A 16,131-nucleotide genomic window follows, 5' to 3' on the forward strand; every position below is an offset into this window, starting at 1 on the left:
ATGAAATTTCTACTTATGATCCCGAACAGTATGCCAAAAGATGTCTAACTTCATGGAATTTAAGAGAATTTTATTTGAATTAACAACATAAAAAATAATAGCAACATTTGTAAGGTTCGCAATGTTGCTTTGTTAAGAAATTGTTTGTCACTGTATTGAAATAGTGATTTGAATCATAAATAGAGTAAATTAAATTTCAAATTAATCGGCTATACGTTTTCGTCTTTATGCGTAAGAATTTTGCACTATATTGAAAATTTAACTCTAATATAATTTAATGTAAACGTTAGCCACAGAAACGAGTGGAGGGGTCTGCTGGTATAAAATAAAGACTAATATCTGAAAATAAAATATTAATTTCTTTAATAAAATAAATGTCACCAAAGCCCTGCATCGATAATGATTTTTATCTAAGAAAAATATATATGAAACTCCCTAAATAATTATTGAAGTTGAACAATACAAATAATTGCAGGAAAAGCTAAGTTCGGGTGGAAGAAAATATACTTATAGTCCATTAAGTGAATATCTTAAACTTTCTTAATATTATCTTTATACAATCTTTCTAGAGGCTATTTGTTTTATGCATTTTGAGTATTTATTTATTTTGGTTCTTTTCATTTGTTTGCAAAATATCTGATATGTTCACAGCCGGTGAGTGGGTCACGCCATTTGTTTGAAAACATCTGTGTTTGAAAAACACCCACTGTGCACAAAAACAACAAATAAACAATCCAACACTAAATTATCTAAAAAAAAGTTAAGAAAAAGACATTACAAACACCTGCCGTAACGTGAAAATATTTAAAAGCCAACTATGGTACGCACACACAAACCGACAAAAATGAAAATATGCAAACAAACGTGAATATATTCAAACACTTGTACAAATACTCAAAGCTAACTACAATAAATTATACAAAAAAGAACTTTATACCTCAAAGCCGAGGAATACTTTTCCTTAGTAGTTCGAAACTTGCGTGAACAATTCAGGGTTTATGTTGACTATCGCGAGTCATTAACTCGTTCACAGTCAATTCGTATTGAATCGTCGAGTTGCACAATTTTACCACAGTTATAATACATTTTTTATCATAAAGAGCTTGACTTCGGAAGAGATCGAACTTATGCATCAATTTTTACAGCAATATCATCCATATGTGGTTAAAATGCAAAGCAAAACTCTTCTACCACAATATTTGGGAATGTATTATGGATGTGAAATACAGTTTTTTTCACAAAATGCTGTGCTCGGGTATAAAAATTTTTGGATTTCGTTATCTGCTAGACTTTCCTTTTGATAAATGCTCCCACTTCATCGACGGCTCCTTGCAAAAAAATTATATTCTAATAAAGAGTATTTAGTATTTAATTATGTTATATAATCAACCAGGCTTGATAATATAAATTTGATTTTAAACTGAGAGCAGTTACCTTAAATAAAATAAGTATTTTAGAAAAGCAACTAAAGGATTTCTTAATTTTAGTTAAGAGATTTATCAAGAAAATAATATGTCATGCGTTAACTTGTCACTTTTAAAAGCAAACGATTTTCTCCTGACAACCTAGTTGAAATGAGCACTTTTATTTTGATTTGTAAGCCTATAATTTTCGCCCAAATCTATTTGAATAGCTATTTCAGTGAAATTTAAACTGTGGTTTTTGCTCATATGTAAATAATTAATGTAAATGTATATACTTAAGTCAATTTTATAAGACAAAAAATACTTTTCAATTTTTAAATTCCACATCTACGATGTCGCCCCTGACCAATTTTAAGGAGTTACCAAAACCACAAATCTTCTGATTTTTGAACAAGGTTTTTTTTTATTTTAAATGTATACAAATTTACTGTTTATACCCAAAATTTGCCGAGCTTGCTGCTTATATTTGCGATGCAGTGGGAACAAGTGTTGTTTTTTAATGTCGCACGGGACATTAAATAATAGGATAATAAGAGAGCAAAAACTTACAGTTATTTGCAATCGCATGCTTTCTTATGTATTTTATTTTGCTCTTTGTTTATAAAGGTTTTACACAAAGCAAAAAATTATACATGATATGTTTCTTTAACAATTTTGACGAAAAAAACAAATGTAGTGGAAAAATCGAAATGAGAAAAGTAGCTCATATTCGACTTGGCTTTGGTATATCTCGTAATTGGTTATGAATTAATTTAAAATTAATTTAATATATATAAATTTAAATATTTTCCTACGAAAATATGCAAAAAATTGGTAATTCTAATAATGTTTAATATTTTGTCTGTGTTGGACCTTCTGGCGGAAATGCCCATATACCGAATTTCATTAAAATAGGTAGGGTGTTTTCTGAGATATGGTTTATGACCTATAATGGGCGACGTCATTTATTTGAAAACATCTGTGTTTAAAAAAACACACACACACACAAACAACAAATGAACCAACATATCGTTCATTTACATGAATAGTGTCATAACTCAGAAAACACGATTTTTGCACTCAGATACACAAAGCAAACTACAATAAATTATACAAAAAATAACTTTACACTTTAAATGAGTGAGAAAGAGAAGACATAATTGTCATTAGTGAATCCAAAAAATTCCCATAAAGGGAAATAAAAAATATTGAAAAACGCGAGTCATTTGCGCTCATACAACCAAAAAGGTAAGTTGAATGGATTTGTTGATATGTTTTATTATAATTTATATATAATTAATTAATTTATAACATTATTCCAGCAGCATACAACAATCAAACATATAACCAAAAAGATAAGTTGAATGGATTTGTTGATATAATTATTATTATTTATTAATAAATATTTTTTCAGATTTTATAATTATTATTATTTAATTAATCTTTTTACCTTCAATTAACCTTTTTTTAGAATTTATAATTACAAATATTAAATTACTATATTTTTTAAATTTTATAATAATTATTATATAATTAATCTTTTTTATCTTCAATTAACTTTTTTTCAGAATTTATAATTACAAATATTTAATTAATTTTTTTTTCCAGATTTTATAATTATTATAGTTTAATTAATAATTTTTCAGCTTTGGCTGGCAGGGAAATTATGAAAAAAAAAACAAATTAAAAAAAAAAACTCTTACACACACCTGCCGTAATATTTAAAAGCCAACCATGAAACAACACAGAAACCGACAAATATGAAAATATACAAACAAACGTAAATATATTCAAACACTTGTCGTAATGTGCAAATACGAAAAGGCAACTACAACAAATTATACAAATAAGAACTTTATACCTCAAAGCCGTAGAATACTTTTCCTTAGTAGTTCGAACAATTCAGGGTTTATATTGACTATCGCGAGTCATTAACTCGTTCACAGTCGATACGTATTGAGTCGTCGAGTTGCACAATTCTACCAAAGTTATAATACATTTTTTATCATAAAGAGCTTGACTTCGGAAAAGATCGAACTTATGCATCCATTTTTACAGCAATATCATCCATATGTGGTTCAAATGAAAGGCAAAACTCTTCTACCACAATATTTGGGAATGTACAGAAAAAACTCTTGAAAGCAATCAACAATAGTTTGTGGTTATGCGCAATGTATAAGTTAACACCAGCGTTCGCATAAACGCTGAACACCCGAAAAATGCTGACCATGCGTCAACAAGTCAACGCATGACAACAACACCAGCAAAAGCATAATTGTAATGACTCCTATAACATTAGCAACAATGTACGAAAAAGTGCAGAGCATGCGTCAATAAGTCAACACATGACAACAATATCAGCAAACACATAAAGTTAACAGTTGCATATCCGATTTCAATTCGATTTCATTCCCATCGAATTGCTGACAATGCATCTGCAAGCTTGCTAGGAATAACAAACAACTTCTGGAGTCAAGTTACATCAAAAGGGCTTTGATCACGCGGCAGCAACTGCTAGTATTTAGGGAAGTTAGGCATTTAGGCGTAGTCGCCGCTAATTTGTAAAATCGGAAATCAGTTGTTATAACTCACCCAGCGTTATCGGCTGTACGTGCGTAGCAAGTAATAAACGGGAATTAAAAAGTAAAACTCGTGTTTTAATTAATTGGCGCCCAACGTGGGGCCACGCAAAGTAAATACCCTTCGAAAAGGATACGCGATCGTGGCCGTGGGTTCGGACCCATACGAAAAAGATCCTTATAAAGGACACAGTAAATTGTTAAGTGAAAAACAAGTGATCCTCATAGAGGATAGTGAAAAAAAATTTAAAAATAAAAGTGATCCTCAAAAGAGGACAATTGAATTCAACATAAAAAGGAAGGAGTAATCCTCATAGAGGACAGTGAAAAAAAAAATAAATAAATAAATAAGAGTGATCTTCATAGAGGATAATAAAAAATAAACACACAAACTTTATTAGGCATTGCACGCCAAGCCGAGGCGTAGCCATCGGGGGATCATCGAGAAAATCCAATACCAAGGAAACAAGACAAGAAGGCTCCTGGAACACCGAGGGAAAATTGTGCAATTAGTTAATATCAATTAATATGTATCGAAAACTGTAAGTAGAGTATTTTTATGATCATTATTTTACTTGTTTTAGCGCCTTTCATTAGTGTTGGGTTGATTGTGTTTAAATTTACCTTTAAATAAAAAATTATATAAACGGTTTGTACAACCGATAACAAAAAATTAATAAAAGCTGCGACTCACCACCTTCGGGGGGACCCTCCAGAGAATTATAAACATAAAAATAATAAAAATAAACTTTTAACTATAAGAAACGGTTTTACAACCGATAAACAAAAATAAAAAAAAAGCTGCGATTCACCACTTTCGGGGGGACCCTCCAGCTTATAATAAATAATTTCTCTGCGATTCACCACCTTCGGGGGGACCCTCCAGAGAATTATAAAAAATATAAGGCCCATACGGTCCATTTAATAAAATTTTATCAAGGTAACTAAGGTAATGAAAAATATGTCAGACTGGGATGCTCTACCCAGTAATATAGATTACGACAAAATAAATAAAATTGTAGGAGACTTGGACGGCTTAGACAAAAGGACCGACAGGAAAAAAATTGTCGAAAACTATTTTTATAATAAAAAAGGGAAAATAAATTGCATGAACGTAGTATTTAATTATATAGGGAAAAATAAAATAGCGACGTTAGAGGACTACTACAACAGGGAAACTATAGAATCCGAAAGCGTGGCAATGATCCAAGTTTCAAAAAATGTTTATAATTAAATACAAACGAGAAGGGATAATAAAAAAATTAAATAAAAAATTACAGTGAGTGATAGGTGGTCCTGGGACGAACAGGAACAGATAGTTCTTACCTTTCTTTCCTTTATACCTTTTTGTGATTAAATCTACCAATGGAAGCACAAACCATTCAAGCGCTGCTTAATGCTGCAGTGCGTACTGCAACAGAGCATACCCGACGGGATTTACAACTAAAAATAGACGAATTAACTAATAGGTTGTCTCGAATGGAAACAACTCCTCGTGTGGAGGAATTTCAACCTGTAACAATTCAATCTGGTATTACGTGCGACGAATCCTTGGACTTAGTTAAAAGTATGCCAGAATTTAATGGAGATCAAGCGCGCTACGTATCTTGGAGACAAGCAGCTCATACCGCATACAAAGTCTTTGAAGGATACGAAGGTAGCTCACGACACTATCAAGCTGTGGGTATAATAAGGAACAAAATTATAGGTTCAGCGAATATGGTACTATCATCATTTAATACGGTGCTAAATTTTCACGCGATAATTGCGAGACTAGATTTTACATATTCTGACAAAAAAGCGATCTATTTGATCGAACAAGAGCTTTCAATGCTCAGTCAAGGGTCATCATCAGTTGTCAAGTACTATGATGAAATAGAACGTAAATTAACTATGTTAATAAACAAAACAACAATGACTCATAGTGACAACAAACCACTTATTGAGTCTCTTTGTAAGAAATATCGCGAAGATGCGCTTCGTGTCTTTATTTCTGGTCTTAATAGACCATTATGTGACATTCTATTTTCGTCAAGACCAAACGATCTAAGCTCCGCACTAGCCCTGGCTCAAGAGTTGGAAGCAAATCGAGCTAGGATGACCAAGTTGACTTTTATGAACTCATTTGGGAGAAATAACTCCCCACATACTCCCAATAATTACCAATATTCCCCACAATATCGCAGAATCACCAATGAACCACCACGACAACGACCAGTACCAATGGACGTCGATCCATCGCTTTCCCGTTTTAGACAAATTAGACAGCAACCTCAACAACATAATGATATTGGACAACCAGGCCGGAATAATTTCCAGAGACAAATTGGCCCAAGTAATAGGAACTTCAATAACCCTTTTAACGCACATTTGCTCCAGAAAATGCACAACCGACACAAATGATGGACACAAGAGAAAAAGCCCAAAAGAGGCAACATGGAAGTGACCGTCAACTAGTTCAAAAGGTACAACGGATTAACCACATGGCAGAAGAAGGATATGACCAGGATGATGAATATTGCGGATCGAATAATTATAAGAATAATTTTAAGGAATATAAAAATTATAATTGCAACAATCAGATTGCAGACTATAATAAAGTTTCAATTAAACATAATGACGAAATTAATTTTTTAGGACAAAATCCCTCTTGCCCTATATTAGCAGAACACTTGGGGGAAGAGGTTTAAAATTTTTAATCGACACGGGAGCCGCGAAAAATTATATTAAGAATATCAGTTCCATTAAAGGAATAAAAACATTGGAAAAGACTTTCAATGTAAATTCCATTCACGGTACTGAATTGGTAGAACGTTACTGTACAATTAATATTTTTAACACAAATTCAAAATTCTTTATATTAAATAGTCTGTCAAATTTCGATGGCATTATAGGATTTGACCTTCTTAAAAAAATAGACGGCAATATTGATATGAAATTAGGAGTTTTAAAATATAATGGAGGACAAGAAAAATTGTCGTATTATCGTTACCCCGATGTTAATAATCTTTCAAAAGAAATTGAAAATTATCCAGAATCAATAATGGATAAAAACACACACATTTTTCAACGGCATGCAAGAGTATTTGCCGATCCTGATGAAGCTTTGCCCTATAATACAAATATAGTAGCCACAATTAGAACCGTAGATAGCCTTCCGGTATACTCTAGAAGTTATCCATACCCTATCGCAGCGGCAGAATTTGTAAACACAGAAATTTCGAACTTACTAAATGATGGAATAATAAGACAATCTCGATCACCATATAACAATCCTATTTGGGTGGTAGATAAAAAGGGACATGACGAACAGGGCAAGAAAAAATCACGACTTGTGATAGATTTTAGAAAACTGAATAGTAAAACAATTAGTGACAGATACCCAATTCCAGACACAACAGTAATTTTATCAAATATGGGAAACTCAACTTTCTTTTCAACGATCGATTTAAAGTCAGGATTCCACCAAATAAAATTAGCAGAAAAGGATAGAGAAAAGACAGCTTTCTCAGTTAACAATGGAAAGTATGAGTTCTGCAGACTACCTTTTGGTCTTAAAAATGCTCCCAGCATTTTTCAAAGAGCAATTGACGACATTTTGAGGGAGGAAATTGGAAAAACATGTCGTGTTTACATCGATGATGTAATAATATTTTCCAAGACAGCTGCGGAATACAGTAGGGACATTGACAAAATTCTTACTAAGTTATTTAACGCTAACATGCGAGTGTCGATGGAAAAATCTAAATTTTTCCAACAAAGTGTTGAGTTTTTGGGATTTACGGTATCAAAAGACGGAATAAAAACTTGTCCCGATAAAGTTAAGGACATAATAAATTTTGAAGTTCCAAAATCTTTAAGAGCTTTGCGCTCATTTTTGGGGCTTGCTAGTTACTATCGACGATTTGTAAAGGATTTTGCTACAATCGCAAAACCTTTGACAAAATATTTGCGCGGCGAAAATGGACACATTAAGGCTAATCAATCAAAAAGAATTGAAATAAAACTGGATACCAATGCACTTGAGGCTTTTGATAGAATTAAACAAATTATTGCCTCCGAAGATGTGCTCCTACTCTACCCCAATTACGACAAACCATTCGAATTAACAACAGATGCATCTAATCACGGTATAGGCGCTGTTCTATCTCAGAACGGACGACCTATTACTATGATTTCAAGAACTCTTTCACCTACAGAAGAAAACTATGCCACAAACGAAAGAGAGTTATTGGCCATAGTCTGGGCCTTACAAAAACTTCGAAATTACTTATACGGTGCAAAAAATTTAAACATTTTTACGGATCATCAACCATTAACATTTTCTATATCAGACAAAAACCCAAATGCTAAACTAAAACGGTGGCGTGCATTTGTAGAAGAGTTCTCTCCACGATTTCACTACAAACCTGGAAAGGAAAACCTGGTAGCAGACGCTTTATCTAGACAATACATTAACGCAGATGATGATAACATTGAATCAGAAAGTGCTGTAGCAAATAGTGAAGAATCCCTCACGGAGACCATTTTAATGGTAAAAAACCCATTAAATTGCTTTCGAAACCAAATAATAATTGAAGAAGGGAAGACTTTTTCAAAAACCTCAAAAATAATCTTTAAATCTAGAATGAGACATCATATAATATTTAATAATATAGAGGAATTGATGCAAGCTTTGAAAACTTGCATTAATCCGAATGTAGTTAATTGTTTATTATGCGACCTTCCAATTATTGCCAAAATTCAAAATAAGATTCTCACTGAATTCCCAGCCGTTCGAATTCGGCATACAAAAAAACAGGTCATAGACGTCTTCAACGAAGACGACCAAAAAGAAATTTTAGTAACAGAACATAACAGAGCTCATCGCTCGTTGCGTGAGAACATACAACAAATATTAGAAAACTACTATTTTCCAAGCATACGCCTAAAAACAAAAGCAATAATTTTTAATTGCAGAACTTGTAATGAAGCTAAATACCAAAGGCACCCCCCAAATCCAGGAATTGGTGAAAGTCCTATTCCAACATATCCTGGAGAAATCCTACATGTAGATATCTACTCTACTGATAAAACCCACTTCCTAACTTCAATAGATAAATTTTCTAAGTTTGCTATTGTATTCCCGATAAAATCAAGAGCTATAGTGGATATAAAAGAACCTATTTATGAACTTCTCAACTTTTATAAAAACACCAAAACTTTAGTTTGTGACAATGAACGATCCCTAAATTCGGAAACAATTAAAACAATATTAAAAAATCATTTTGGAATAAAAATTTACACGACACCTCCCGCTCATAGTACTACCAATGGTCAAGTTGAAAGATTTCACAGTACTCTTATAGAAACAGCGCGCTGCGAGAAACTCGACAGATGTATCTCTGATACAATTGAGTTAATTCTCATTGCGACAACTAAATATAATCGAACAATTCACTCAGTAACTAAAAAAAGACCGATAGATATAATTCATTCAATTCCCGAAGAACTTAGAGATGAAATACGAAATAACTTATTACTTACTCAACAAACAGACCTTCATCGACATAATGCAAACCGACAAACTCAACAGTATAGCCCAGGAAATAAAGTTTTTGTTAAAACAAATAGGAGAATAGGGAACAAATTTTCAAAGCTTTATGTTGAAAAAATAGTGCAAAAAGATCTAGGTACTTTTGTGATGATTGACGGACGAAAAGTGCACAAGAGTAATTTAAGGAATTAACGAATCTTTTCTTTTCGTCCCTAGGATTGTCCTGTTCTCACTTGGTTTTTGGGTTAATGCAAAAATCCCTAACCATACCAACTCCTACTATATCCCTATTACATCCGGGAAAGTAGCGGTTTATGAAGAATACGACTTTCTGTTTCACAAGACTAACCTTTCGACATTCGAAGCAAAAACAGAAGAAACTGACAAACTACTGAACCAATTCCCACAATCACACGTTAAACGACTCTTAGAAAACGACGCTAAACAAATACTACAACTATTAGATGCCATTAAAATACACCACAGATATGCTAGAGGCATTAACATTCTGGGGACCGCACTAAAATACATTGCAGGAACTCCGGATTTTGACGACTTCCAACAACTTGAGACCAGAACAGCAACGTTAATAGAAAACAATGATCAACAAATAATAGTGAATTCGGTCACTCAAAAGAAAATTGACGAATTGACGGGGACAGTAAACATATTATTGCAGAATGCTAAACAAACACAAATAGACACAGGAAATCTTTTTTCGTTAGCTTCCACCAGAAATAGAGCAGTTATAATGGAACTAGAAACCATTATAACATCAGTAACACTTGGGAAATTAAACATAATCAACCCTATACTACTGGATGGTGTTGAGATCAGTAGCTTATTGGCTGAAGAACACTCTTCAGATATTAGCATAAGTGATTTATTGTCAAATTCTAAAATTAAGATATTTCAAAATAATCAATGCATTTACTTTGTAATTAAATACCCCAAAATAGCTAGATTTTGCAACAATGTAAAGTTGCTACCCTTGATTCACGATGGAAAAATAATTTCTTTGGAAACAGACGTCGTAGCCGAATGCAATGGAAGTTACATCCCACTATACAACTGCAAGGAAGCCATAACAGCAAGCTTTTGTCAACCTCGAAAGGATAGTACTTGTGTATTACATTTGCTTAACCAACATTCAGCAAAATGTAAATCCAAATCTGCCGATAATATTAATGCCATTGAAGAAGTCGAGGATGGCATTATCGTGATCAATGACCAACCAGCATCTATACGAACCACAAACGTAACAGAATTAACGAAAGGAACTTTTCTTGTACCGTTTGATGGCGAAATTACTATAAACACCACTACTTACTTCAACTGGAACAAATTGGCACGATCACACCCGGAAGCAGCACCCGCACAAATCATACATTTCACTGAACATATTGATTTGCTGTCGCTACCATATTTACAGAAAGTAAATATGAAGAACCTAAAACACATAGCAGGCCTACATAATTTAATTAACATCCGTTTATTACAATCTGGAAGCACACTCCTCCTTTTATTATTCATTGTCGCTATAATCGGAACAATCCTACTAAAAAGAAGGAAGGCTAACACCGTGATCTTGAATAAAGTAATAAAAGAAGCCGAGGACGCCTTCATTTCTAGAGGGGGGTAGTTAACACCAGCGTTCGCATAAACGCTGAACACCCGAAAAATGCTGACCATGCGTCAACAAGTCAACGCATGACAACAACACCAGCAAAAGCATAATTGTAATGACTCCTATAACATTAGCAACAATGTACGAAAAAGTGCTGAGCATGCGTCAATAAGTCAACACATGACAACAACATCAGCAAACACATAAAGTTAACAGTTGCATATCCGATTTCAATTCGATTTCATTCCCATCGAATTGCTGACAATGCATCTGCAAGCTTGCTAGGAATAACAAACAACTTCTGGAGTCAAGTTACATCAAAACGGCTTTGATCACGCGGCAGCAACTGCTAGTGTTTAGGGAAGTTAGGCATTTAGGCGTAGTCGCCGCTAATTTGTAAAATCAGAAATCAGTTGTTATAACTCACCCAGCGTTATCGGCTGTACTTGCGTAGCAAGTAATAAACGGGAATTAAAAAGTAAAACTCGTGTTTTAATTAATTTATATGGTTCTCATCTTGACTTGATCTTGAAAGGTATTGCCGTGGATCGCGAAGCGTCAGAAAAGCAATTATAAAAGTGTTTACATACTTATAAAGATTATAACGAATTTTATAAAGCTAAAAGTAAGAATTGAAATTGAGGAGGAAGTCAAAAAGAAATTATTAGACACATTGTCAAGTGATGCTGATTCTATGCTATTCGCTCTTAGTCGACATACATGACTGCTTTCATGTCGAAGAGGAAGCAGTGCAGGGCGAAAGGTCTCAACCGTCTGGACGCAGCGAAAACAGCGAATACGAGGATTGTGATGATATATTTTATTGACATTAAAGCTAAAGCTGTTAAGTATAGAATTAATGTCGATGAAATTTCTACTTATGATCCCGAACAATATGCCAAAAGATGTCTAAACTTCATGGAATTTAAGAGAATTTTATTTGAATTAACAACATAAAAAATAATAGCAACATTTGTAAGGTTCGCAATGTTGCTTTGTTAAGAAATTGTTTGTCACTGTATTGAAATAGTGATTTGAATCATAAATAGAGTAAATTAAATTTCAAATTAATCGGCTATACGTTTTCGTCTTTATGCGTAAGAATTTTGCACTATATTGAAAATTTAACTCTAATATAATTTAATGTAAACATTAGCCACAGAAACGAGTGGAGGGGTCTGCTGGTATAAAATAAAGACTAATATCTAAAAATAAAATATTAATTTCTTTAATAAAATAAATGTCACCAAAGCCCTGCATCGATAATGATTTTTATCTAAGAAAAATATATATCAAACTCCCTAAATAATTATTGAAGTTGAACAATACAAATAATTGAAGGAAAAACTAAGTTCGGGTGCAAAAAAATATACTTATAGTCCGTTAAGTGAATATCTTAAACTTTCTTAATATTATCTTTATACAATATTTTTAGAGGCTATTTGTTTTATGCATTTTGAGTATTTATTTATTTTGGTTCTTTTCATTTGTTTGCAAAATATCTGATATGTTCACAGCCGGTGAGTGGGCCAGGCCATTTGTTTGAAAACATCTGTGTTTGAAAAACACCCACTGTGCACAAAAACAACAAATAAACAATCCAACACTAAATTATCTAAAAAAAAGTTAAGAAAAAAACATTACAAACACCTGCCGTAACGTGAAAATATTTAAAAGCCAACTATGGTACGCACACACAAACCGACAAAAATGAAAATATGCAAACAAACGTGAATATATTCAAACACTTGTACAAATACTCAAAGCTAACTACAATAAATTATACAAAAAAGAACTTTATACCTCAAAGGCGAGGAATACTTTTCCTTAGTAGTTCGAAACTTGCGTGAACAATTCAGGGTTTATGTTGACTATCGCGAGTCATTAACTCGTTCACAGTCAATTCGTATTGAATCGTCGAGTTGCACAATTTTACCACAGTTATAATACATTTTTTATCATAAAGAGCTTGACTTCGGAAGAGATCGAACTTATGCATCAATTTTTACAGCAATATCATCCATATTTGGTTAAAATGCAAAGCAAAACTCTTCTACCACAATATTTGGGAATGTATTATGGATGTGAAATACAGTTTTTTTCACAAAATGCTGGATTTCGTTATCTGCTAGACTTTCCTTTTGATAAATGCTCCCACTCCATCGACGGCTCCTTGTAAAAAAATTATATTCTAATAAAGAGTATTTAGTATTTAATTATGTTATATAATCAACCAGGCTTGATAATATAAATTTGAGACTGAGAGCAGTTACCTTAAATAAAATAAATATTTTAGAAAAGCAACTAAAGGATTTCTTAATTTTACTTAAGAGATTTATCAAGAAAATAATATGTCATGCGTTAACTTGTCACTTTTAAAAGCAAACGATTTTCTCCTGACAACCTAGTTGAAATGAGCACTCTTATTTTGATTTGTAAGCCTATAATTTTCGCCAAAATCTATTTGAATAGCTATTTCAGTGGAATTTAAAGTTTGGTTTTGCTCATATGTAAATAATTAATGTAAATGTATATACTTAAGTCAATTTTATAAGACAAAAAATAATTTTCAATTTTTAAATTCCACACCTACGATGTCGCCCCTGACCAATTTAAAGGAGTTACCAAAACCACAAATCTTCTGATTTTTGAACAAGGTTTTTTTTTATTTTAAATGTATACAAATTTACTGTTTATACCCAAAATTTGCCGAGCTTGCTGCTTATATTTGCGATGCAGTGGGAACAAGTGTTGTTTTTTAATGTAGCACGGGACATTAAATAATAGGATAATAAGAGAGCAAAAACTTACAGTTATTTGCAATCGCATGCTTTCTTATGTATTTTATTTTGCTCTTTGTTTATAAAGGTTTTACACAAAGCAAAAAATTATACATGATATGTTTCTTTAACAATTTTGACGAAAAAAACAAATGCAGTGGAAAAATCGAAATGAGAAAAGTAGCTCATATTCGACTTGGCTTTGGTATATCTCGTAATTGGTTATGATATAATTTAAAATTAATTTAATATATATAAATTTAAATATTTTCCTACGAAAATATGCAAAAACTTGGTAATTCTAATAATGTTTAATATTTTGTCTGTGTTGGACCTTCTGGCAGAAATGCCCATATACCGAATTTCATTAAAATAGGTGGAGTGTTTTCTGAGATATGGTTTATGACCTATAATGGGCGACGTCATTTATTTGAAAACATCTGTGTTTAAAAAACACACACACACACACAAACAACAAATGAGCCAACATATCGTTCATTTACATGAATAGTGTCATAACTCAGAAAACACGATTTTTGCACTCAGATACACAGAGCAAACTACAATAAATTATACAAAAAATAACTTTACACTTTAAAGTCGCAGAATACTGTCCCTTAGTATATCGGGGTCGACTTTAGTATACTATCCCAAAATTTGGATGATAAAATGGGTACCGTTGGAAAGAGGTGATTCTCCAGATTAAGAGCTATTCGAGATATTCGTGAACGTGTATCTTGAATTTTCCCGATATATATTGAAGTTTTTATTAATATTTTGCACTCTTTATTCACTTACACTTTACCACATAGTTTCTGCACATTTATTTTTTTTTTAAATTATGACGACAAGAGATGTAAATAAATATTTAACATTTTACATAAATCTTCATTTCAACAATAACAAAATGGTTGCAGGTTGACAAGTAATAAGTGTTGCTATTTTATTGCCATTATTGATATGTTAACAGAATATAGGTAAACAAAAACGGTCACCAAAGCAGCTAATAGCGTTTTTCGACAGGAGCTAATTGATCAATTTAAAGGCCTCTGCTCGATTTAAACGCTTATTAAGATCGATTTACCATGCAAAATAAAATCTCTATTTATTTTAAATTGAATTTAAATCGACTTGAAAATCAAATTCCACTCTTCGACAAAGACGTACGATATACATTCCTTGTCTGCGATTGGTTGAATCTTTTGATAAAAAGCTACGCTAGATGTCGCTGCTGAAAAATATTAATCTGCTGATGAAACTTACCAACTTCTTATGAAAAGCAAAAACAACAATGTAGAACAGCTGATCGGTTATCGAGTTCTCGGTTGCCTATAGGCAACATTGTACTTACCGGCTTCTAAATCTTGTTACTTAAATTTTTTTGACCACCAGTTTTTTCAGTTATGTAGACTTATGTGCTGTGCAAGCTTACAGTAACATTTTCTGTTATGAGCTCTGCACGTATTCATTCAGTACAGTATGTCAAGAAACAGTTTACACATAGAAAATAAATACACTTTTTCACTTTCCGCAGCAAAATTTTTTACTTTTTACTTAAGTTCAACATATTTTTTTAATCAGGGATGGTTACTTACAGTATTTGAAGAGATGTGATGTAAAAAAAAGCTGCGAAAGCAATGCAAAAACCAACCAAGAACAACAAAAAACAAAAATCATTCAATTTTGTTAGTGTCAAGAAAAACTTTACACACTTCGATTATTTTACTTGTTAAGCACGTGTTATACAGTTAACCGTACTTCACCGTTACCTATTCTTCGTAAAGGCATCTACAATGAATTTGTCAATTAGTTGGTGATTAATTTTTGCTTTTTTTCATATCTGAATTACCCATTATTGTCGTTTTAATATTCCATGCAAAGGGTTTAGTTTGAAGAGGTCCAACTATTGCCCCATAATCCCCAATGGGGTAAAAACGTTTGAGATCTAACAGTAATGTTTTCTTTAACCCTCTAAATAGTGTAAAATGGCTAAAATTGATCGGATAATATGGAAATACAAGAACCAAAGCCAGAAAAAGGCCCTAAATTATAAATAAGTGGACATGTACAGTGCTTAACGTCTCGAAAACTTGACCAAATTCCAAAAATTTCGATCAGTGTTCTTACGAAAGAGTTCTAGGAAGAGTGCAATATTCAGATTTCTCATGAAACTGCGCGACAAAACATGCTACGATTGATTTATTTT

The 16,131-nt window shown here is 32.6% G+C and overlaps 1 pseudogene; it reads left to right on the forward strand.

Annotated features, from left to right (window-relative positions):
- Positions 1-976: 976 nt before the first annotated feature.
- On the forward strand, positions 977-11,951 carry LOC128923531 (phosphatidylinositol 5-phosphate 4-kinase type-2 alpha-like; annotated as a pseudogene).
- Positions 11,952-16,131: the final 4,180 nt, after the last annotated feature.

Source organism: Zeugodacus cucurbitae, chromosome Y (genome assembly GCF_028554725.1).
Source record: "Zeugodacus cucurbitae isolate PBARC_wt_2022May chromosome Y, idZeuCucr1.2, whole genome shotgun sequence".
Lineage (NCBI taxonomy): Eukaryota > Metazoa > Arthropoda > Insecta > Diptera > Tephritidae > Zeugodacus > Zeugodacus cucurbitae.